We start from the raw sequence: 23,724 nt of genomic DNA on the forward strand, positions 1-23,724 counted from the left end.
GGTGTGCTTTTTATATATTTATTGCCTATGCTTTTTATGTAGATGAAACCACTGTAAATAGCACTCACTTTTTTCTTGAATAATAATCGAATCAGTCCATTGTAGCATTGTTATTCATGCATTAAATTGTTCCTTAAACTGCTCTTGAATTCATGCTCCCCATTCTTTGTTCCATCAAGTAATCAACCAATACTCCTTAGCCTGTTTTGAACCTACTAGCTCTATATTAGGATCCTTATAAGCCAACATTTGTTTCCTGCTTGGAGACACCGCTTATTCTGTTACATACAATTTGGCATCCCTGGCTTCCTTGTAGACATGTATTTTCTGATTTTCTACACAAATATGTCGCATTTAAATTGCTACACAGGTAAACGTTTTCCAGCTTCATATCTAGTACATTTCCGTTTAACCAACCTGAGAAAAAGGTCCACTCCTCACCAGCATTATTATAGGAAAATGGAGCTGAGACCAGATGAGGCAAACCTTTGGATACAGGCATAGCATCTGAGAAAGTGCTTTTCTGCCGCTTTCCCATACATACTGTATATACATACACCAACATTCAACTTCTTTCTGCTTGTTTGTGCATTTCATCAGTGTAATCATCAAGATGAGAGGGGGTGCAGATATAGAACCATTTTCTATGAAAATAAGGAAAGTATGGAAGGCCTAATTACATTAATCTCCCAGAATACATCTGGAAATTAGTGAGGTGTTAAAGTGTCAGGAATCTTTTTCTTGTTCAATATTTTTTATTGATTTTAATAAATAAGTAGAAATTCAACAAGGTATGAACATTGAAAACATATAGATTCACAGCTCTGATCACTGAAGCATGCCATAACAGGCAATACAGTGCAAAAGAAGAATGACATCTATATAAAAAGCAGCAACAGACAGGTAAATAGAAAATGGTATCAAACCATATTGGTAGTGCTGTCACAAGGATCCTGGGTAGGGACCTAGTTTCAGTAAGAGGTATGCCAATGAGCACTATGAGGTTGATTTACCAAAGGCAAATAGATTGTGCACTTGCACTCCGCAAGAGCATTTGCTCCACAACTTAGTAAATGAGGATCTCTGCTGACTTCCATCATCCAATCATGTGCAAGCGAAAATGCTAAATGCTTTATTTTCCTTGCACATAATTGGGTACTCTTTGCAAAGTGAAGCTTTACCTCATTTACTAAACTCTGATACAACTGCACTTTGCAAAGTGCAACGTTTGTTTGCCTTTAGGAAATAAACCTCTATGTATTGTAGAAGTAAAAAGAAAAGCAAGAGGAGAGGATAAAAATAAAAGGAACACGGTGTGAGGGGGAAGGATAGGGGAGGGGAGAAGGGGGGAAGAAGGGGAGAGATGGTCGGTTGGCAACCTCAGGTCAGACCTGCCCAGAGACCCTGGAATCCTTTTTTTTTTTAATATACATATAATTTGTTTATTTTCACAATCTTTTGTGTGATCTATTGCATTTTCAGCAAAGATGTCACCTATGGGACTGTGTGTTATTTGCATTTGGACTTTGAGTCCGCTTTAAAAACCTTAGTCTTCAGGGATTTTGCCACATAATGTCATGCAGTGGTCCTAAGCCTCAACCATCTATACCATAGCTATACAAGGATATGGATATATTTGTTAATGCTTTTAATAATTTGTTTTTAGGAGTCAATTTTGATCTTTAATTGAATTACCAACCCTACAAAAATATAATCATACATTAGATGACAGCATAAATCTGTGCTGTACTGCATCTAATGCATTACAATAAATATTCCATCAAATGACATAAACATGATGGACTAATTTCAAGCCTTACAGACCAGAATAGCAAATCATTCATCTCTGTGCATTAAGACTCTTGGCCAAATATGAAATTACATGCGGGATTTTCATTTTCCAAAGGCCCATCTCTTTGAACGTAAATAGGAATGATTTAAATAAAGTACACTTGATGATCTGTTTTCAGAAAGCAATAAAGGCAGGATTATATTGGTAAACAGAATACTTGGTTATCACCCTATACCGGAAGCATGTTCCAGCTATAGAATATATCATCCTTTGGAATGCTGCTATAATTGACATATAAATCAAAATGTACTTCCTCTGTTCAAAAGATAGTTTCCTTTCTCTGAATGTTTCAGTCCTGGAACAATGCATTTGTGTGTAACCATGTCAGCTCCTGACACTATGAGACTTATAGTATTTGAAAGCTTAATTCCAGGCAAATGGCTAGACATACAGTTGAAATACATACAGGCAATACATACAGGCAAACTATTTTACCTGAAAAAGGATTTGTCATGCTTTGCAGCCATGTTTGCAATCCAAAAACCCAGCTGCACAGAATCTTTAGACGTTAGTTACTGCACTGTATGGTCAGGAACATACCCCAGCCTCCTGACTGAACAGTGAAGGAGAAAGGAAAAGGCATGCCTCTGCTCTCTTCCTGTTAATTGACTTTCTGTTAGCACATATGTAATGCAGAAGAGCCCGAATGGCTGATCATTTTGCCCCCCCCCCCCCCCCCCCCCATTTTCCCAGTGCTGTTGTGTACAGGAAATACTGGAGGTTAATCGGTTGGTGTCAGGGTTTCCTTTTTTTCTTGGAAATATGTGCAAAATATTTTTTTTTTTGTATTCTACTTTTGCAATTTCTTTTGCACATTTACAGATAGCCATACTGTTCATCAACAGTGACAAGGGTTGGAACAAACATTTTTTTTTCGCATTAAAGCTGAACTCCAGGATTAGCAAATATTACAAGGAACATGCAGTGCCTTGAAAAAATATTCATAACCCTTGAAATGTTTCATATTTTGTCATGTTACAACCAAAAACGTAAATGTATTTTATTGGAATTTTATGTGATAGACCAACCCAAAGTGGCACACAATTGTGAAGTGGAAGGAAAATGATAAATGGTTTTCAATTTTTTTTTTACAAATAAATATCTGAAAAGTGCGGCATGCATTTGTATTTATCCTCCTTTACTCTGATACCCCTAGCTAAAATCAGCTGAAACCAATTGCCTTTAGAAGTCACCTAATTAGTAAATAAAGTCCATCTGTGTGTAATTTAATCTCAGTATAAATAAAGCTGTTCTGTGAAGCCCTTAGAGGTTTGTTAGAGAACCTTAGTGAACAAACAGCATAATGAAGGCCAACCAACACACCAGACAGGTCAGGAATAAAGTTGTGGAGAAGTTTAAAGCAGGGTTAGGTTATAAAAAAATATCCCAAGCTTTGAACATCTCACAGAGCACTGTTCAATCCATCATCTGAAAATAAAAAGAGTATGGCACAACTGCAAACCTACCAAGACATGGCTGTCCACCTAAACTGACAGGCCGGGCAAGGAGAGCGTTAACCAGAGAAGCAGCCAAGAGGCCCATGGTAACTCTGGAGGAGCTGCAGAGATCCACAGCTCAGGCGGGAGAATCTGTCCACAGGACAACTATTAGTCATACACTCCACAAATCTGGCCTTTATAAAAGAGTGGCAAGAAGAAAAACTTTGTTGAAAGAAAGCCATAAGAAGTCCCGTTTGCAGTTTGCGAGAAGCCATGTGGGGGACAACAGCAAACGTGGAAGAAGGTGCTCTGGTCAGATGAGACCTAATTTGAACTTTTGGCCTAAAAGCAAAACGCTATGTGTGGAAGAAAACTAACACTGCACATCACCCTGAACACACCATCCCCACCGTAAAACGAGGTGGGGGCAGCATTATGTTGTGGGGATGCTTTTCTTCAGAAAGGACAGGGAATGTATAGTCAGAGTTGATGGGAAGATGGATGGAGCCAAATACAGGGCAATCTTAGAAGAAAACCTGTAATGCCGCGTACATACGATCGGAAATGTCGCCAGCAAAACTCTGATGAGAGCTTTCTGTCGGAAAATGCGACCGTGTGTGTGCTTCATCGGTCTTTTGCTGGCGGAATTCCAGCCAGCAAAAAATTGAGAGCATGTTCGTCTGTATGCAATTCGGACACGCAAAAAAATCATGCATGCTCGGAAACAATTTGACGCATGCTCGAAGCATTGAACTTAATTTTCTTGGCTCATCGTAATGTGGTACGTCACCGCGTTCTTGACGGTCGAAAGTTCAGAGAACTTTTGTGTGACTCTGTGTATGCAAGGCAAGCTTGAGCGGAATTCTGGCAGGAAAAACCTTCCAAGTTTTTTCTGACGGAAATTCCGATTGTGTGTTCGCGGCATTAGAGTCTGCAAAAGTCTTGAGACTGGGGTGGAGGTCCACTTTCCAGCAGGACAACGACCCTAAACATACAGCCAGAGCAAAGCATATTCATGTGTTAGAATGCCCAGTCAAAATCCAGACCTAAATCCAATTGAGAATCTGTGGCAAGACTTGAAAATTGCTGTTCACGGATGCTCTCCATCCAATCTGACAGAGCTTGAGCTATTTTGCAAAGAAGAATGGGCAAAAATGTCACTCTCTAGATGTGCAAATCTGGTAGAGACATTCCCAAAAAGACTTGCAGCTGTAATTGCAGTGAAATGTGGTTCTACAAAGTATTGACTCAGGGGGGCTGAAAAAAAAATGCACACCACACTTAACATACCGTATTTATCGGCGTATAACACGCACTTTTTTCCCCTTAAAATCAGGGGAAAGTCGCAGGTGCATGTTATACGCCGATCCCGAGCTGCACAACTTCAAAATCGCCGGCCGCGATTTGAAAATGGCGCCGCCGGCGCAGAAATACACAGAGCCCGTCCTCGGCTCTTTCCAGCGGCTCTCGTTCACTTTCGGCTCCACTCGTAGTCCCGAGCGGAGCTATCCGAACCTACTCGGCTAGGTTCGGATAGCTCCGCTCGGGACTACGAGTGGAGCCGAAAGTGAACGAGAGCCGCCGGAAAGAGCCGAGGACCGGCTCTGTGTATTTCGGCGCCGGCGGCGCCATTTTCAAATCGCGGTCGGCGATTTTGAAGACAGGGGATCGAAGGCTGCGCTGGGGAAGGCTGCACTGGGCAAGGCTGCACTGGGGAAGGCTGCACTGGGGAAGGCTGCACTGGGGAAGGCTGCACTGGGGAAGGCTGCACTGACATGGCTGCACTGGGGCAAGGCTGCACTGAGAAGGCTGCAATGATGGGCATTTAAATGTAAGTTTTTTTCCCTTCAACTTCCCTCCTAAATTGGGGTGCGTGTTATACGCCGGTGCGTGTTATACGTCGATAAATACGGTATTTATTTGTAAAACATTTTGAAAATCATTTATCATTTTCCTTCCACTTCACAATTATGTGCCACTTTGTGTTGGTCTATCACATAAAATCCCAATAAAATACATTTACGTTTTTGGTTGTAACATGACAAATTGTGGAAAATTTCAAGGTGTATGGATACTTTTTTCAAGGTACTGTATGTATTTTTAATTGAATCTCGGTTTGCTGTATGTATTTCTTCCAGATCTGTGCATTGATCCAGTGTGAAACTTTTCATATGTGTAAAAGCTTCCTTTTATTAAGACCAGTCACTGTTGCTGTTTCTGTTTGTGCAGAGTGATCAGTCTTGTATCCGCCCCCCTGTAGCTTTTTGCTGGCAGCCTGTAATGTAGACCTCTGGGGTCCCTCCCACAGCTCTGCTCTCTGTACAGAGATGTGTATGTAAAATCAAGTAGTGATGTCAACATTACCTTAAGGCTCGGTTCACACAGGGGCAACACGATTTCAGCGCGACTTTGTACGGCGACTTCAACGCGGCTTCAACTTCAGCGCAACTTTAGCAAATTACAACGCGACTTCAAGTCGCCTCCAGGACAGGCGACTTCGGCTGTGGCCAATCACAGGACAATCAGCTCTCTGGGAGGGAGGGGTTTGCCTGGGCAAACGAAATTTTTTGCCTGCAAAGTCGCTTGACTTTAGAGAGAGATCCGACTTGGAGGCGACTTCCATTGATTTCTATGGTACAGGTCGCCTACCAAGTCGGATCCAAGTAGTACAGGGAGTACGCTCTGAAGTCGGAGCGACTTCAGTAGTGTCTATTAAGACGCTCCCATTCACTGTCATGTGAATCTCTTTCTGGGGCGACTTGGGGCGACTTGAGGGGCGACAAGTCGGATCCCAAGTCGTCCCAGTGTGAACCGAGCCTTACAATATGATATCTGGGTTTACAAAAGCATTAGGTACACAAAAAGTTGATTTGTAGTCAAATATTTTGCAATACTGTCATATCAGATACATAACACCTGTTTAAACACAACTTTAAAAATAAATCAAATAAATGATCATAGTTTCTCTTTAAGAGGAATAATAGCTTTCTCTGGGACTTTCCTTCTGGTGTTGGGGTCTGCTTCTACTATACATGATATATCATATGAATGCAAATGTGCTGCTTTGGAAATTGTACTATACTCTGCAACATGCAATGAATTCACACGTTCAATGTCTTCTTTCTTCCTGCCCAGCTTTGATGCTATTGATTAACATTATCTTGATCCTTATACACATAGATTGTTCATATTCAGAATGTCACCAGTTCTGAGTCAGGTCCTTGATGTACAATTGAAGCATTTGATACCTTTTAAATACAAATACACATCTAGACCATGATCAAAGTCTGCATCCTCTTCTGGTTGAGTTGGCTGGAGATTTCTAAAGGTACTCAGACATCAGATGACAGTCGGATATGCAACACTTTATTATGTATGGGGAATAGCAAAACAGCCCTGATAGCATTCTTGGGAAACAAAATTATTGTCAGAAAGGGGGTATGGAAACAATCTAAACAACCTATGTGTTCAAAATCTGGTGCAGCTCTGCAAGAAATCAATCATCCTTCAGGTTTTTTTTTGTCAGAGCCTTATTGGACAAGCTGAAGTTAGAAGCTGATTGGCTACCATGCACAGCTGCACCAAATTTTTCTTTCTACAAGTTCAGGTAATCAACCACTCTGTTGTTATATCTGTGTTAGGTTGGGTTCACACTGGTGCGACACGACAGCCGTCCTACTTTGGATCCGACTTTGCCCTGTGACATGAAGCCGGCATGCATCCCACTTTCAATGAACGGGGATCCGACTTGGATCCCGCCAATGCCCGGCACTGTGTTTGGTATGAATCTTGAGGGGGAACTCCGCACCAAATTTTAAATAAAAATCCGGCATGGGTTCCCCCCTCCAGGAGCATACCAGGCCCTTGGGTCTGGTATGGACCCCAAGGGGAACCCCCAACGCTGAAAAAACAGCGTGGGGGTCCCCCCCCAAATAATTACCAGACCCTTATCCGAGCACGCAGCCCAGCCGGTCAGGAATGGGGGTGGGGACGAGTGAGCGCCCCCCCTCCTGAACCGTACCTCCTGAAAGTCGGACGCATGCCGGCTTCATGTCGCAGGGCAAAGTCGGATCCAAAGTAGGACGGCTGTCGTGTCGCACCAGTGTAAACCCAGCCTTACAGTAAGCCTCGATTCACACATGGGCAACACAACTTCAGCGTGACTTTGGAAGGCGACTTCAACGCGACTTCAACACGGCTTCAACGCGACTTCAAGTCGCCTCCAGGACAGGTGACTTTGGCTGTGGCCAATCACAGAATAATCAACTCTCTGGGAGGGAGGGGTTTGCCTGGGTAAACTAATTTCTTTTCCTGTAAAGTTGCTTCAATATAGATGGAGATCCGACTTGGAGGCGACTTCCATTGAATTCTATGGGTACAGGTCGCCTAGAAGTCGGATTGAAGTAGTACAGGAACCTTTTCTGAAGTCTGAGCGACTTCAGTAGTGTACATTAAGACGCTCTCATTGACTATAATGTATTTCCCAAAGTCAAGCAACTTGGGGCAACTTGAGGGCTGACAAGTCGGATCCCAAGTCGTTGTAGTGTGAACCGACCCTAATACCTTGGATTGCAAGTAACGCAGTTAACGAGCGTTTCGCAATACAAGCTATTATTTAAAAAAAAATCCTTACTCAGTTTGCGAACGTTGTCTCGCGAAACGAGCAGGATTCAAGCCTTTGTGGTGTGCAGTAACGCATTTGGTCAGCGCTGTGGGGGCGCCAGTGACACTCGGAGCCACTCGGAAACACTCTCTCCGAGTGTGTCCGAGTGCATCCTAGTGGCTCCGAGTGGTTTCTGAGTGTTTCCGAGTGTCTCCGGCGTCTCCCCCCCACCCCCACCTCTGGCCACATGCAATCTTGCATAAAATAGAAGTCACTGTGGAAGGAATTATCTGAATTTCCATTGACTTCTATGGGGAGACTCGCTTTGATATACGAGTGCTTTGGATTACAAGCATTCTTCGAATTATGCTCGTAATCCAAGGTACCACTGTATTAGTTTATTAAGTTCAAATAATGTATGCAGAGTGATGATACTAATAAACATGATAGGTCTCAGTACTAAATTAGGTACTTCAAAATGTGTGTGTGTGTATATATATATATATATATATATATATATATATATGTATATATATATATATATATATATATATATATATATATATATTTATATATATATATATATTGTATATATATTATTTATTTATTTATTTATTTTTTAATTTGTTAATGGCAAGAATAATAGGCATTCCATAGAGATTTTCTGTCCTAGGCTATGAACCCAGTCATTCCTCATGTGGTTACCTGGACCAGACCTTCAACATAAGCTTGTACATACCATTGTTTGCTATGCTAGCTCAGATATACATCTAATGTCTTTAAAGCTGAACTCCGGGAAAGTAAAAATCATCTCTTTGCAGTGGGGTTGCTCCTGCACTGCAATGGTTAAATGCTCATTTAGGTTTAGGGGACAGAAAATTCAGTTTTACTCGCACAGGCTCACACTGCACTGCTGGTCCAGTCTCTGCAGCCTCTTCTCCCTTGTGCTTCGGTGGTTGAAGGCCTTCTGACTTCCTCAAGTACAATGCAGAGCCTGAGGCTGGGTTCACACTAGCTGTGGCTGTGGCTCACAGCATGGGGTCCAGTGCGTCCCTGTTCACCGTTTCAGGTGCGAATCGGGTCAGAATTTTTGGCTGAAGTCGCACCTGAAACAGACCAGAAGACTCACAGGACCCTTTTGCAATTCGAACTGCGCCTGCCCCAGAGCTGTGTGAACCGGCTCCATTCCGGTCACACTCTCCTGTCATGGGAATTAGATGCGGGGAAACCTGCATTCAATTCGCATCAGTGTGAACCCAGCCTAAAGCCTTGCATTGGATCAGAGGACATTGAGGGACAGTCAGCTGCTAGAATGCAGAGAAATATAGGAGAGCGCTGTCTGCTAGGGGAGTGGAGGATTAGGTAAGTCAAACTGCATTTCCTGGTTGCCTAGCCCCACAGCAAGGGAAGATTTTTACTTAACCACTTCAGCCCTGGAAGGATTTACCCCCTTAATGACCAGGCCTTTTTTGGCGATCCGGCACTGCGTCACCTTAACTGACAGTTGAGCAGTCGTGCGACGCTGTACCCAAACAAAATTGATGTCCCTTTTTTCCCACTAATATAGCTTTCTTTTGGTGGTATTTGATCACCTCTGCGGTTTTTATTTTTTGTGCTATCAACAAAAAAAGACCGACAATTAAAAAGAAAAGCAAACAATATTTTTTACTTTTTGCTATAGTAAATATACAAAAAAAAATTCTTCATCAGTTTAGGCCAATATGTATATTTTTGGTAAATAAAATCGCAATAAGCAGATATTGATTGGTTTGCGCAAAAGTTATAGCGTCTAAAAAATAGGGGATATATATGGCATTTTTATTATAATTTTTTTTTTTTTTTTTACTAGTAATGGCTTGTGATCAGCGATTTTTAGCGGGACTGCAACATTGCGGTGGACAGATCGGACACTTTTGACGCTTTTTTGGGACCAGTGACATTATTACAGTGATCAGAGCTAAAAATAGCCACTGATCACTGTATAAAGGACACTGGCAGGGAATGGGTTAATGCTAGGGGCGATCAAGGGGTTAAGTGTTCCCTAGGGAGGTGTTTCTAACTGTTGGGGAAGTGGACTGACTGGGAGTAGAGAGAGATCTCTGTTCCCGATCACTAGGAACAGACCTAGATCTCTCTCTACTCCCCTGTCAGAATGAGGATCTGTTTGTTTACATTGACAAATCCCCATTCTGGCTCTCTGTAGAGCGATCGCGGGTGGCCATCAGACATCGCAACCACCGGCCACGGCCATCGTCTCTGGTGAATCACCGTACTGGTATGGTGATTCGCACGGCGGCAGGTCGGCAAGCGGTTAAAGTGGTTGTTAACCCACAGGGTTAAATTTACATTATCTTCTCGGTTGGTTCATGTAATGTCCCCCTGTGACTGTGCTTTATAAAAAAAATGCAGCTAGACACCTGTTTGCACAGCGCCTATCAGCGCTCCCATTACCTGCCACCTCTCTCCTCTCTCGGCCTTACAGCTGCAACGGGCAGGGCCGAGGATCCCCCACTGACGTCAGTCAGGAGAGGAGGAGAAAAGGAGGAAAGAGGTGGCCCCGCCCGCTGCAGCTGTCGGGCCGAGAGAGGAGAGAGTCGGTGGGTCACGTGAGCGCTGATCGACGCTCTGTAAACAGGGATATAGCTGCATTATTTTTATAAAGCACATTTACAGGGGGGCATTACATGATTCAACCAAGAGGATAAGGTAAATTTAACCCTAATTTGAGCAACAGGAGGGGAGGGGGTGAGCACGGACACGGAGCTGACAGATGGGGGGGGGGGGGGGGGAGACAGAGGAGAGCACAGAGGAGAGACAGGAGACACAGCGGATGACAGAGGCATGTAAACTGACCTTGGTCAGTTTACAAAGGAGAGGGCAGAAACTGGTGGGATCAGCCAGGTATTCAGGTGAAAGAAGGAGACAAATTACACAGCACAAGCACTGTGCTGTATAAAATGCTTTAAAGGAACATGATCTTTATTTTATTTTTTTAGGTTAACAAACGCTTTAACTTATGTACTTTTTTCTGATGTCCACACTTTTTTTTTTTTTGCTACAGCTATCAAGAATAGGAATTGCATTGTTAATAGAGACATAAAACTTGAGAACAACAGATATTTCAGTAACATGCGCAGGTATAATTATCATTATTTTAGAAACATTATCTCAGTGGTTTGCCTTTGCAAGTAATTACAAGTAATTATCAAAATGTAAGGAAAAGTGCATCATTTACAGTCAGACTCTCAAAAGCAATCATACATACCTGGTCTTGCATATCCACTAATTTACTAAAGTAGTAGAAGCTGTTCACTTTGCAGTGTGAATGTTTATAAATAAGGTGAACTGGAGATAACTTTGAATATCCAATCATATGCTAAAAAAAAAAATGTTGTGTTTTTAATGTACTTCACTCATAACTGGCCATTCAAAGTGAAGACAGCTTCACCTTATAACAGAAACATACCCAAACCCATAGCTCCACTGCAGACTTGCTCTTTCAATCTGCACAGATGACCTACATGCTGGCTGCCACAGCCCATCTCCCCTCTCAATCAAAAGTTAATGAAAGCTACAATCCAAAACATAGTTCTTCTTTCTATTTAATTCTTCAAAAGATGAAAACTGCATATATAAATGTATCCACCCAAAACTGCCTTCCTTGGTCTCCCTGTCCTTGTGAGCAAGCCATTAGTGGTGAAACGTGGTAAGGAAGGTGGTTTTGGGTGGGGACATTTATGTATGCAGTTTTCATCTTTTGATGAAATAAATAGAAAGTAGACCTAAGTTTTGTGGTGCGGCTTTCATTTACTTTTGATTGAGAGTGGAGACAGCTTCACCTTTTTTATAAACAATTCCTTTTCTAAGTTGACAATCACTTTGCTAAGTGAATGGCCCCCACCCCTTCAATAAAACTCTGTAGAGCTTCCACATCCTGTAAACCTTGATACCAGCATGTCTCTGGAGTTTTAGCATGAATAAGCCTAGGTTCACAGTGAATGCGGGTAAGAAGAGTAGAGTTCAGCTGAACTCACACGATTTCAAACCGGCAATGCAGTACGACTTCAGGGGCGATTTGACAGACAAATATTGTTTTTTTTTCTTCAAAATTGTTGCCCCTTTTTTTGTTTATAGCGCAAGAAATAAAAACTTCAGAGGTGATCAAATACCATCAAAAGAAAGCTCTATTTGTGGGAAAAAAAGAACATAAATTTTGTTTGGGTACAACGTCACGCGACCGCACAATTGTCAGGTGAAGCGACAAAGTGCCGTATCGCAAAAAATGGCCTGGTCATTAAGGGGGAAAATCCTTCCGGTCCTTACGTGGTTTAGGGTAACACAAACACCAATATAAGAGTGGAATTCAAACCTATACTAAACTAGTTTCACTTAATATATAATTTGAAAGGGCTACCACATAAAAATGTGCACAGGAGAAGTACAGGAGGTCACTTTTTTGGGCGATGAATAATAGCATGAAAACCTACACAGTATTTATTTAAATCAAAATGTTCAAAGGGAAGATTAGATAAATCTATGAGGGATGTAGAAAATGTATTTAAAGGTGAACTTCACCCCTTAACCCACTCACCACTGTTAACAACTTTCCCCCTTACCTTTTTTCGCTGGGTAAGCCACAAAAAAAACATACTCACTCAACAATCGATCTGTGTTCTGTAGGGACCCACAGTACCACTTCTGTACATTGCAACCTGTGCTACCATCTTCATCTGTGAGATGATCAGGAAGCTGGCTGTTTCTTCTAGATTCTTTATGATGGGACAGGCATGCACCATGTCATCAGGAGGCTGGCTGCATTTATCAGGAAGACACAGCTGGCCCCCTGATAACATGCAGTAGCACACTCCACAGCCTTCTAGGATGTGTGACGTGAGTATCCTAGAAGGCTCTAGGCAAGTGACACTTCAGCCTCGCCTAAGCAAGAACCTCTAAAGTGAAGGGAGAATCCTCAAAGAGAGGTAGTTAAAAAACAAAATATAAAGCAAAATATGGTTTTGCTAGAGGAGGGCGGTGGGGATGAGATGGTGGAACATGGCAAGGTATCGTTAAAGTGTTACTAAACCCACAACAGTAAAATCAGTGTCTATATGCAATAAAGCATACTTGTTATACTCACTGTGGAACCTAAGGTGTTAATCCTCTGCAATGTGTAAAAAGTCTGTTTGATCCGGTCTCCCCTGATCATCTCCTTCTTCCACTGACTCCAATGTATCTCCTGATATTTACAGAGCCAGGGGACAGGCTGCACATGCTCAGTTTGGTGTGTAGTGCTAGAGAGTTTTTTTTTTTCCTGGGAAATGTGATCAAAACAGGGCCAATCAGCACCGTCCAGACAGAGGGTCAAAGGTCCTGCAAAGGTATGTAGCAGTTTATATTTACTAAAATAATTGAATTTCCATGCTTTGTGTACTGTGGGAGACCAGATATCATGAATGCAGGCTCCTGGGTTTAGTAACACTTTAAGGTCCACTTTTAAAACTTGATATGAATGCTGCTGCTTTTGTGTATAACCATTATTTATAGGATTTGCTTAGTATCAGATGTAAGCTAATGCTTAATACCACAATAACCAATATAGAATATGCAGAGTTAGAAGACCTGTTATTGGAAACCTCCATCTGGTTTAAATTGAAGAAAGACAACATCTGTATATGTTTACAAAGCTTATCGATTGAGGAAAGTACATTAACAGCCTACTTCTGTTTGTCTTTGTAATGAAAGGAATAGTTATCCTTATAAAAAAAATGTTAAAACCTGTACTCCTGGAGCTGTTGAAAAGCCAAGGTGTTGCCTAGTGTGTGGTTTATTTTTGTTGGATAGATGGTACTACTCTCAGTCAACAAAGATCAGGGAAAACAGAGGCTACGACAAAGTCTGGAAAACAAGAGACACCGTATGTCAGGGCTTCCTATAGCAAAACGTACAAATTAATGGGACAAGACAAGGTCTGGACTGATGGATATTCTAAAGGTCCGTCAGTGTGTCTTCCTGCACATCCTTAACACAGCAGAGGAGAGTTGGGGAACAGTGGTGCCTTTCATTCCCTGGAATGTGCTGTGCACACAGTCCCTGCTGCTGCCTAGAAACTGATGTTTAGCAACTTGTTCCCTGTGGATGCCGCTTATAATATTACCAGATCAAAAGAAAGAATTTTTAGACGTGTGCTAAAACGACACATATAAAGGCTTCTCTATGAATGTTTCTGGGGGAAAAGAAAACGAAGTGCCTTAAAATCTTCAAATGTTTTAGAATGTTGAGAAGTAGCAAGAACTTTGATGGTAATTTTTACCACTGTTTTTACATCCCAGGACATATTTTATCACTGTTATTATATCCCAGGATATCAATTGTCTTTGAAAATGTCAATTCTTTTTTCCTATGCTATAACGTGTTACTAAACCCACAACTGTAAAATCAGTCTGTATGTGCAGTAAAGTATGCTTAACCTCTTGCCAACAGGCCGCTGCAGTTTCACTGCGACAGAATGGCACGGCTGGACGAAACGACGTTATGTTATGCCGCTTCACCTTTTGGCCACTAGGGGCGTGTACACGAAGCCGATGCGAGTGCCCGGCGGGCGCAATGACCGCCGGGCTCCTGCAATCGCTCATGACGAAGCAAAATCCCGGTTCTTTCAGGGAAGAGGAGATAGATTGTGTGTTCATATGTATGAACACCGATCTCTTCTCCTCCTAAACAGTCCCATCTCCCCACAGTTAGAAACACACATAGGGAACACAGTTAACCCCTTGATCACCCCCTAGTGTTAACCCCTTCCCTGCAAGTGACATTTATACAGTAATCAGTGCATTTTCTTAGCACTGATCGCTGTATAATTGTCATTGGTTTCAAAAATGTCCTATGTGTTTGCCATAATGTTGCAGTCCCGATAAAAATCACAGATCGCCACCATTACTAATAAAAAAAATAAATAAATAAATAAAAATGCCACAAATCTATCCCCTATTTTGTAGACACTATAACTTTTGCGCAAACCATTCAATATACGCTTATTGCGATTTTTTTTACCAAAAATATGTAGAAGAATACATATCGGCCTAAACTGAGGAAAAAAAATTTTTTTTTTGATAAAAAATGTGGTATATTTATTATAGCAAAAAGTAAAAGATATTGTGTTTTTTTTTCAAAATTGTAGCTCTTCTTTTGTTTATAGCACAAAAAATAAAAACCGCAGAGGTGATCAAATACCACCAAAGGAAAGCTCTATTTGTGGGAAAAAAAGGACGTCAATTTTGTTTGGGTATAGCGTCGGACGACAGCGCAATTGTCAGGTAAAGCCCGGTCATTGAGCAGCCAAATCTTCCAGGGCTGAAGTGGTTAATCTATTCATTGTGGAACCTAAGGGGTTAATCCTCTGCATTGTGTAAAACGACTGTTTGATCCTGTTTTCTCTGATCCTCCCCTTCTTTACTGTGCCCAGTCCATCACCTGATAGTACGGAGCCCTAGGAGGCACTCTGCACATCCTCAGTTTGGTGTGCATTGCTAGAGAATTTTTTGTGGGAGGGTGCGTGTGATCAGCACAGGGCTAAACAGCACTGTCCAGACAGAAGGTCAGAGGTCATGCAGTCTTATAGTACAGTCAGAGAACAATCAAAACTGCTCCTACAAAATTTTCCCAGTGCTCAGCCGGACACTGATAAAAAGTCACAAAAGTCACAACGAAGCCAGTCCTTCGTTGCCCGGGAGGTGTGTTTGGGATCATTGTCATGCTAAAAGACCCAGCCACGTTTCATCTTCAATGCCCTTGCTGATGGGAGGAGGTTTGCACTCAAAATCTCACGATACATGGCCCCATTCATTCTTTCATGTACACGGATCAGTCGTCCTGTTCCCTTTGCAGAGAAACAGCCCCAAAGCATGATATTGCCACCCCCATGCTTCACAGTAGGTATGGTGTTCTTTGGTTGCAACTCAGCATTCTCTCTCCTCCAAACACGACGAGTTGTGTTTCTACCAAACAGTTCTACTTTGGTTTCATCTGACCATATGACATTCTCCCAATCCTCTTCTGGATCATCCAAATGCTCTCTAGCAAACCTCAGACGGGCCCGGACATGTACTGGCTTAAGCAGGGGGACACGTCTGGCACTGCAGGATCTGAGTCCCTGGCAGCGTAGTGTGTTACTGATGGTAGCCTTTGTTACGTTGGTCCCAGCTCTCTGCAGGTCATTCACTCGGTCCCCCGCGTGGTTCTGGGATTTTTGCTCAGCGTTCTTGTGATCATTTTGAGCCCACGGGGTGAGATCTTGCGTGGAGCCCCAGATCGAGAGAGATTATCAGTGGTCTTGTATGTCTTCCATTTTCTAATTATTGCTCCCACAGTTGATTTCTTCACACCTAGCTGCTTGCCTATTGCAGATTCAGTCTTCCCAGCCTGGTGCAGGTCTACAGTTTTGTTTCTGGTGTCCTTCAACAGCTCTTTGGTCTTCAACATAGTGGAGTTTGGAGTGTGACTGTTTGAGGTTGTGGACAGGTGTCTTTTATACTGATAACAAGTTCAAACAGGTGCCATTAATACAGGTAATGAGTGGAGGACAGAAGAGACTCTTAAATAAGAAGATACAGGTCTGTGAGAGCCAGAAATCTTGCTTGTTTTTAGGTGACCAAATACTTATTTTCCACCATAATTTGCAAATAAATTCTTTCAAAAATCAGACAATGTGATTGTCTGGATTTGTTTCCACATTTTGTCTCTCATAGTTGAGGTATACCTATGATGACAATTACAGGCCTCTCTCATCTTTTTAAGTGGGAGAACTTGCACAATTGGTGGCTGACTAAATACTTTTTTGCCCCACTGTATTTAGCAGTTTATCTTTACTAAAATTATTGCATTTCCATGTTCTGTGTATTATGGGTAGGGATGAACCGAACACCCCCCAGTTCGGTTCCCAGCAGAACATGCGACTAGGCAAAAAATTTGTTCGAACACGCGAACACTGTTATGCCCTGTACACACGGTCGGACATTGATTGGACATTCCGACAACAAAATCCATGGATTTTTTCCGACAGATGTTGGCTCAAACTTGTCTTGCATACACAGGGTCACACAAAGTTGTTGGAAAATCCGATTGTTCTGAACGCGGTGACGTAAAACACGTACGTCGGGACTATAAATGGGGCAGTAGCCAATAGCTTTCGTCTCTTAATTTATTCTGAGCATGCCTGGCACTTTGTGCGTCAGATTTGTGTACACACGATCGGAATTTCCGACAACAGATTTTGTTGTCGGAAAATTTTATAGCAAGCTCTCAAACTTTGTGTGTCAGAAAGTCAGATGGAAAATGTGTGATGGAGACCACACACGGTCGGAATTTCCGACAACAAGGTCCTATCACACATTTTCCGTCGGAAAATCCGACCGTGTGTACAGGGCATTAAAGTCTATGGGACACGAATGTGAAAAATCAAAAGTGCTAATTTTAAAGGATTATATGCAAGTTATTGCCATAAAAAGTGTTTGGGGACCCAGGTCCTGCCCCAGGGGACATGTATCAATGCAAAAAAAAGTTTTAAAAACAGCTGTTTTTTCGGGAGCAGTGATTTTAATAATGCTTAAAGTAAAACAATAAAAATGAAATATTCCTTTAAATATCGTGACTGGGAGGTGTCCTTCGTATGCCTGTAAAGTAGCACATTTTCCCCGTGTTTAGAACAATACCACAGCAAAATGACATTTCTAAAGGAAAAAATTTCATTTAAAACTACTCGCGGCTGTAATGTATAATGTCGGGTCCCGGCAATATAGATGAAAATCATTGAAAAAAAGGCATGGCCCTTTGGGTCTGGTATGGATATTAAGGGGAACCCGCACCCAAATTTAAAAAAAAATGGTGTTGGGGTCCCCCAGGCACTATATACTCTGAACAGCAGTATATATACTGTATGGCCTGCCCTATATACTCTGCAGAAAATTGGGCCTTAGGTGTTGGTGGCACCAGAACACTGTAAGCCCTCACAGTTACTCTTGGTGGGTGCAGGAACGGGCCCTGCTGTGAAATATTAGTTAAAAAATTGTAATTACATGCCCCTGTTAAACAGGGGCAGAAAAATTGGGCCTTGGGTGGTGGTGGTGCCACAACACTGTAACCCCTCACAGATACTCTTATTGGACGCAGGAACGGGCCTGCTGTGAAATATTAGATCAAAAATTTTAATTACATGCCCCTATTAAACAGGGGCAGAAAAATTGGGCCTTGGGTGGTGGTGGTGGTGCCCTAAACCAAAAATATTGTTGGAAGCTAGCATCATCAAGATTGAGGAGGAATAGGATAGTCAACATAGGCAGTCTTCAAGGGATCTCACAACCATAGCAAATTCAATCAGTTACATCAGCGCGAGGTGCTTGATAGCTGCTGATCCAAGACTGATTCATTTTTATGAATGTGAGCGTATCAACGGAGTCTGTGGACAGGCGTACTCTTTGATCCGTTACAAACCGTCCAGCAGCACTGAATGTGCTTTCAGAAAGCACTCTGAATGCAGGACAGGCGAGTAGCTCAGTTGCATATTGAACAAGTACTGGCCAGTGGTCCATCCTCAATACCCAGTAACCCAGTGAATCATCCGTTGGAAAGGTCTCCAAGTCTGCTCTTGCCCCTAGATATTCCTGCACCATGTAATGTAGATGCTGGTGATGGTTGCTTGAACTTGAACTGATCAGCGCTGAGGACTGAAAAATTGTGTAAAAACATCGGTCAGGTGGCCATCTTCTCCACTGCTCTTCCTCTGACTGAACGAAGTCTCAACAACACGTTGTGCAGCACCAGGAAATTGTAACCTCCCAAGGTCTGGAAATGCATTGCACAAACCTTTCTTCAAGGCCTCCTGAAGATGTTTCACCCTCTGCTCCCTTTGTGAAGGTAGGATGAGTTCTGCAACCTTACCCTTGTAACGTGGATCAAGAAGGGTTGCCAGCCAGTAATGATCCCTCTCCTTGATACCATGAATCCTAGGGTCCTTTCGCAGGCTTTGCAGAATCAGGGAGGCCATGCAGCTTAAGTTTGCAGAGGCATTCGATTCTGAGTCCTTTGGGTCACTAAGGATCACATGATCCATAACTACCTCCTCCCAGCCACGTATAACTCCTTGGGTTTCTGGGGACTGAAAACCATCCCTTGAAGACTGCTGCTGAGTGTTATTCTCTACATCCATGCTGACACAATCCCTCCTCCTCTTCTTCCTGTGTGTTTGACGGCCCGCAGGAATGCTAGCTGGATAAAGGGGGCCTTGAGAGGTAAGGAAGTCCTCCTCTTCCTCCCGCTGTTCTGCCTCAAGAGCCCTGTCCATGATTCCTCTAAGCGTGTGCTCCAACAGGAAGACTAGCGGGACAGTGTCACTGATGCATGCATTGTCGCTGCTCACCTTCCTTGTGGCCTCCTCAAATGGTGACAGGACAGTGCATGCATCCTTGTTCAGTAGCCACTGGCATTGCAAAAAGAAGCCAAGCTCCCCTGACCCTGTCCTGGTGCCATACTCGCACAGGTACTCATTGATGGCCCTCTACTGTGTGTGCAGCCGCTGCAGCATTGCCAATGTTGAGTTCCACCTGGTGAGCATGTCACAAATGAGGCGGTTGGTGAGCAGGTTGCATTCTCTTTGAATGTCAGCCAGCTGAGCACTGGCATTGTATGACTGGCGGAAATGACCACCGATATTTCTGGCCTGCCTTAGGAGATCCTGTAAGCCTGGGTACCTGCTCAAGAACCACTGCACCACCAAATTCAGGACGTGTGCCAAATATGGAACATGGGTCAAGTGTCCTGTCAGAGGGCAGAGAGAAGGTTGGTGCCATTGTCGCATACAACCATTCCTGGCTGAAGCTGGCATGGCGTCAACCACCTCTGAGCCTGCCCCTGCAGAGCTGACAGAATCTCTGCCCCAGTGTGGTTCCTGTCCAGACCAACTCAAGCACCACATGGCATCTTTTAGCCTGACTGTTTACGTAGGCCCTTGAACGCTTACAGAGCACCACTGGTTCACAAATCTGCAGAAGAGGCCATAGAGGAAGATGAAGAGGAAGGGGTGGAGGAGAGAGCTGTGGCAGAATCACCACTAGCATTTTGGAGGCATGGTGGCAAAACAAGCTCCAATAACACTGAAACCTGTCCTGCATCCTTCCCAGCTGCCAGCAGAGTTACCCAGTGCATCGTGAAGGAAAGGTAACGTCCCTGCCCATTCCTGCTGGACCACGAGTCAGCGGTAATATGAACCTTAGCATGTGGATGGCTGAGACCGAATTTCTTTTTACGGATCAGCAACTGGGGTAGGGAAATTTGCCTGCTAAAATCAGATGGTGGTGTACTGCTAGCAGATTGGCTGCAAGTGCTTGCGACACCTATTGCTATACCTTCATTCCTCTCAGTGCAGGCTTTTGAGAGGACTGGAGGTATAGTAGGGTTGGAGATCCCAGATGAGGAGCAAGGAGAAGTCCACCTTTTTCTTTGATGTGGGTTTTTCAAGTGCTGTTGCCAATGGACTGCATGGCAGGTCATCATATGTCTGGTCAAGCATGTGGTGCCCAAGCGGCTGCTGTTCTGGCCATGCTTGATCCACTTCAGACATAGGTTGCAAACAGCAATGGTGCGATCTGCTGCACACGTGTCGAAAAAGGCCCACACCAAGGAACTTTTAAAAGTTAGCGGGGAGTCAGCAGCGCCCTGCTCCCGCGGAGCTCTGCGGTGTGATGCAATAGTATGGCTGCCCTTAAGCTGCCCCCTAGAGGACATCCTGCCTTGTTGGAGTTGTGCCTCCTCCTCCTCTCTTCTCTCAGGCACCCAAGCACAGTCAGTGACCTCATCATCCCCTCCCTCCTCATCACTGGAGCAAACTTGGCAGTATGCTGCAGCTTGGGGAACATGACTGCCAGTTTATTGTCCTTCTTGGGCACACCCTCTCTCTAGGCTCATGTTACTCCCTTCCTCAACCTGGGAACCAACATCAGAGCCTTCAAATAGCTGTGCATCCTCCAGCAGCATATACCCGACACTGTGGTAGAATAATTCTGGGGAATCCTCTGTGCATGATGGTGGGGCTACGAAAGGAGTGACTGTGGACAAGGAGCCGGTGGAATAGACCGCTTTGGCAGCTGCATTGGAAGGCAAACTACTCTGAGCCTGGGTGACAGAGGAGGATGAGGACGGCTTTGTTATCCACTCCACCAACTCTTCTGCATGTTCTGGCTCAAAAACACGTCCAGCAGCTGAAAAAAAGGACAAGCGTGCCCCATGACCACCTGCAGCGGATGCATCATATCCATGACCAGCACTGTTGACTGTAGACACAGAGGCTGCTTGCCCTCTTTTAGTGGCCTGTGAGCGTCTTCCTCTCCTCGGTGGCCTTCCGGACATGATGTATATTTTGTTTTGCAACACCACACTACACTGTATTAGATACTGTGTACACCACCAGAAGTGTAGTAGAAACTGCACACACTGTATTAGATACTGGGTACACTGCCTGCACTGTATTAGCAACTGTACAGTACAATGGCTGCACTGTATTTTAAACTGTGTATACCACCAGAAATGTAGTAGACACTGTACACACTGTGTTAGATACTGTGTACACTGCCTGAAGTGTATTAGAAACAGTACGCCACGGAATGCACTGTAGATATAGGCTACACTGGATGCAGGGTATATATATAATATATATATATATACTGTATATACGAGACTGTATATATATGTATATATATATATATATATATTTATGTATATATACTAGACTGACTGTATATATATTCAAATACACTGCCACTAACTGAATAACCTGCCTGCTTAATCTAAATCAAGCTATCTCTCTGTCCACAACACTACACACGGCCGCCGTGTAAGCAGCCTATAGTGTGGGGCGTGGACTCCCCCTAAACCATGAATGCCTTTGGCCAATTATGGCTCTCTTAGCAGAGGTCGCTATGATTGGCCAAAGCATGCAGGTCAGGTGCAAGCTTTGACCAATCGTCATACAGCAATGCACTGTGATCTCGCAGTGCATTATGGGGCATTCTGCGGCGCTCAAATTGGCCGCGAACGCCCCATAACGGGTGAACACCCAATGTTCCGGTCAAACTAATGTTCGACCCGAACATCAAGCTCATCCTATTTGTGGGAGACCAGATATAATAAATGCAGGGGTTCCTACAATTAGCTGTAACAATTGAAAGCAATAGGAAGCTGCCAACACTCACAACTAATTGCGCCCACTCACATGTAATCACTCATGCAGCGTTCACATGCAGTTCATCAGACCAGGGCACAGACTTCTTGCAGGCAACGTGCAGGCAGGGTGCAGGCAGGGTACAGGTGTGAGTGCACCGAGGCTTAACCAAGGCACTTAACTAATGCATTGTTGGGGGGCAACGCAAGTGGTTTTTATTTTTGTTGTGTCTAGAGTTGGGTTTTAAATCTTGCTACAGACCTCTGAACCACAAATTAAACCCCATTGTAAACAAGTGTGTAGAAGTATGTGTAAAAAGAATTGCAGAAACAATCAATAGATAACCAACTCAGAATCTAATGTACTGTGATTTTTAAAAAGGGATCCCATGGAGCAGGTAATAAGACTCATGTTTAAAGGAATGTACACTTTATGCTTGAGGATTTGTACTGAGAACTTATATCTGGTTACTTTGCCCTTCTAATAAAGTTACAGGCTTTTATTTTACACTATTGTTCCCTCAAAGTCAACTATACTGTAAAAAGTGTGTGTGTGTGTGTGGGGGGGGGGGGGGGGGTACCTAGTGTATTTGGTAATTGGCCGCTATGGGGCGCTCTTCTGGTGCTGTCTATGGAGGATGGATGAATTACATACAGCTGCATCACTCCAGTTTGCTCTCAGTCCTGTCTTCAGCCAAGTTATGTCACACTTTTCATTAGCAGATACAAAATAAAATCAGCTCAGGTTCTATATAATGATTTTCATCAGGTTCTGTAACGCAAAGCTGCTGTGCATTGTGAAATCCAAGCTCCCAGCCATCTATTTCTGTCCTCTCTTGTTCTCAGCAGTCTCTGCCTGTCTGCATAGCAACCTGTAGGGATGCTGCGAAAGTCACTTCATAAGCGACTAGCGTGAAGCTGATCATCCAGCAGCCAGGGGGTTAATGGGAGCATCGCGTCCCCACTAAAAGGAGTGCTTAACCCTGTCATTGCCACAATCACCCCCTGCAGAGCTGCTGGCATGATAAATGGGAGATGGCAGCAGGGGAAGGGAATGTCTGCATGAAATCCTTCCAGCTTGACGTACAGTAACTGGATATTAAGGCTGTCCTACAGTCCTAGGGGCTGATCAGTGCAGAAATCATTTACAGGCAGTTAGACTTGCTATGTATCAAAGCAAGAAGAGTGATCGTAAATCCGGGGAGAATACTCTTCCTCCAATTATATACTCTAGTCCAGATCGTTGGTGTAAGCTGCCCCAGATCACTAAACAGATCATACATTCCTCAACAATGTATCTGCATGAAATCCTACAGTTGTCCAGTAACATGACTCCATCTGCTCATAGAAAAGCGATCCTGATCTACCTGTTGCCTGCAGTGACAGTTGTGCAGCCCTCACTATGAATAGAAGAACTTAGTACAGTGACATGCTCCGATCTGCTCATAGAAAGGCGAGCCTGACCCGCAGTGACAGTTGTGCAGCCCTCATTATGAATAGAAGAACTTAGTACAGTGACATAATCCGATCTGCTCATAGAAATGCGACCCTGACTTGCAGTGACAGTTGTGCAGCCCTCATAATGAATAGAACTTAGTACAGTGACATGCTCCGATCTGGATGAG

General features: G+C 43.5%; 1 protein-coding gene across 2 annotated transcripts in view; it reads left to right on the plus strand.

Moving 5' to 3' along the window:
- PRKG1 (protein kinase cGMP-dependent 1) overlaps positions 1–23,724 on the plus strand; it is a 1,456,334-nt gene that overhangs the window by 228,084 nt on the left and 1,204,526 nt on the right. The window lies entirely within an intron of this gene.

The sequence above is a fragment of the Aquarana catesbeiana genome, linkage group LG08 (assembly GCF_042186555.1).
Source record: "Aquarana catesbeiana isolate 2022-GZ linkage group LG08, ASM4218655v1, whole genome shotgun sequence".
In the NCBI taxonomy this organism is placed as follows: domain Eukaryota; kingdom Metazoa; phylum Chordata; class Amphibia; order Anura; family Ranidae; genus Aquarana; species Aquarana catesbeiana.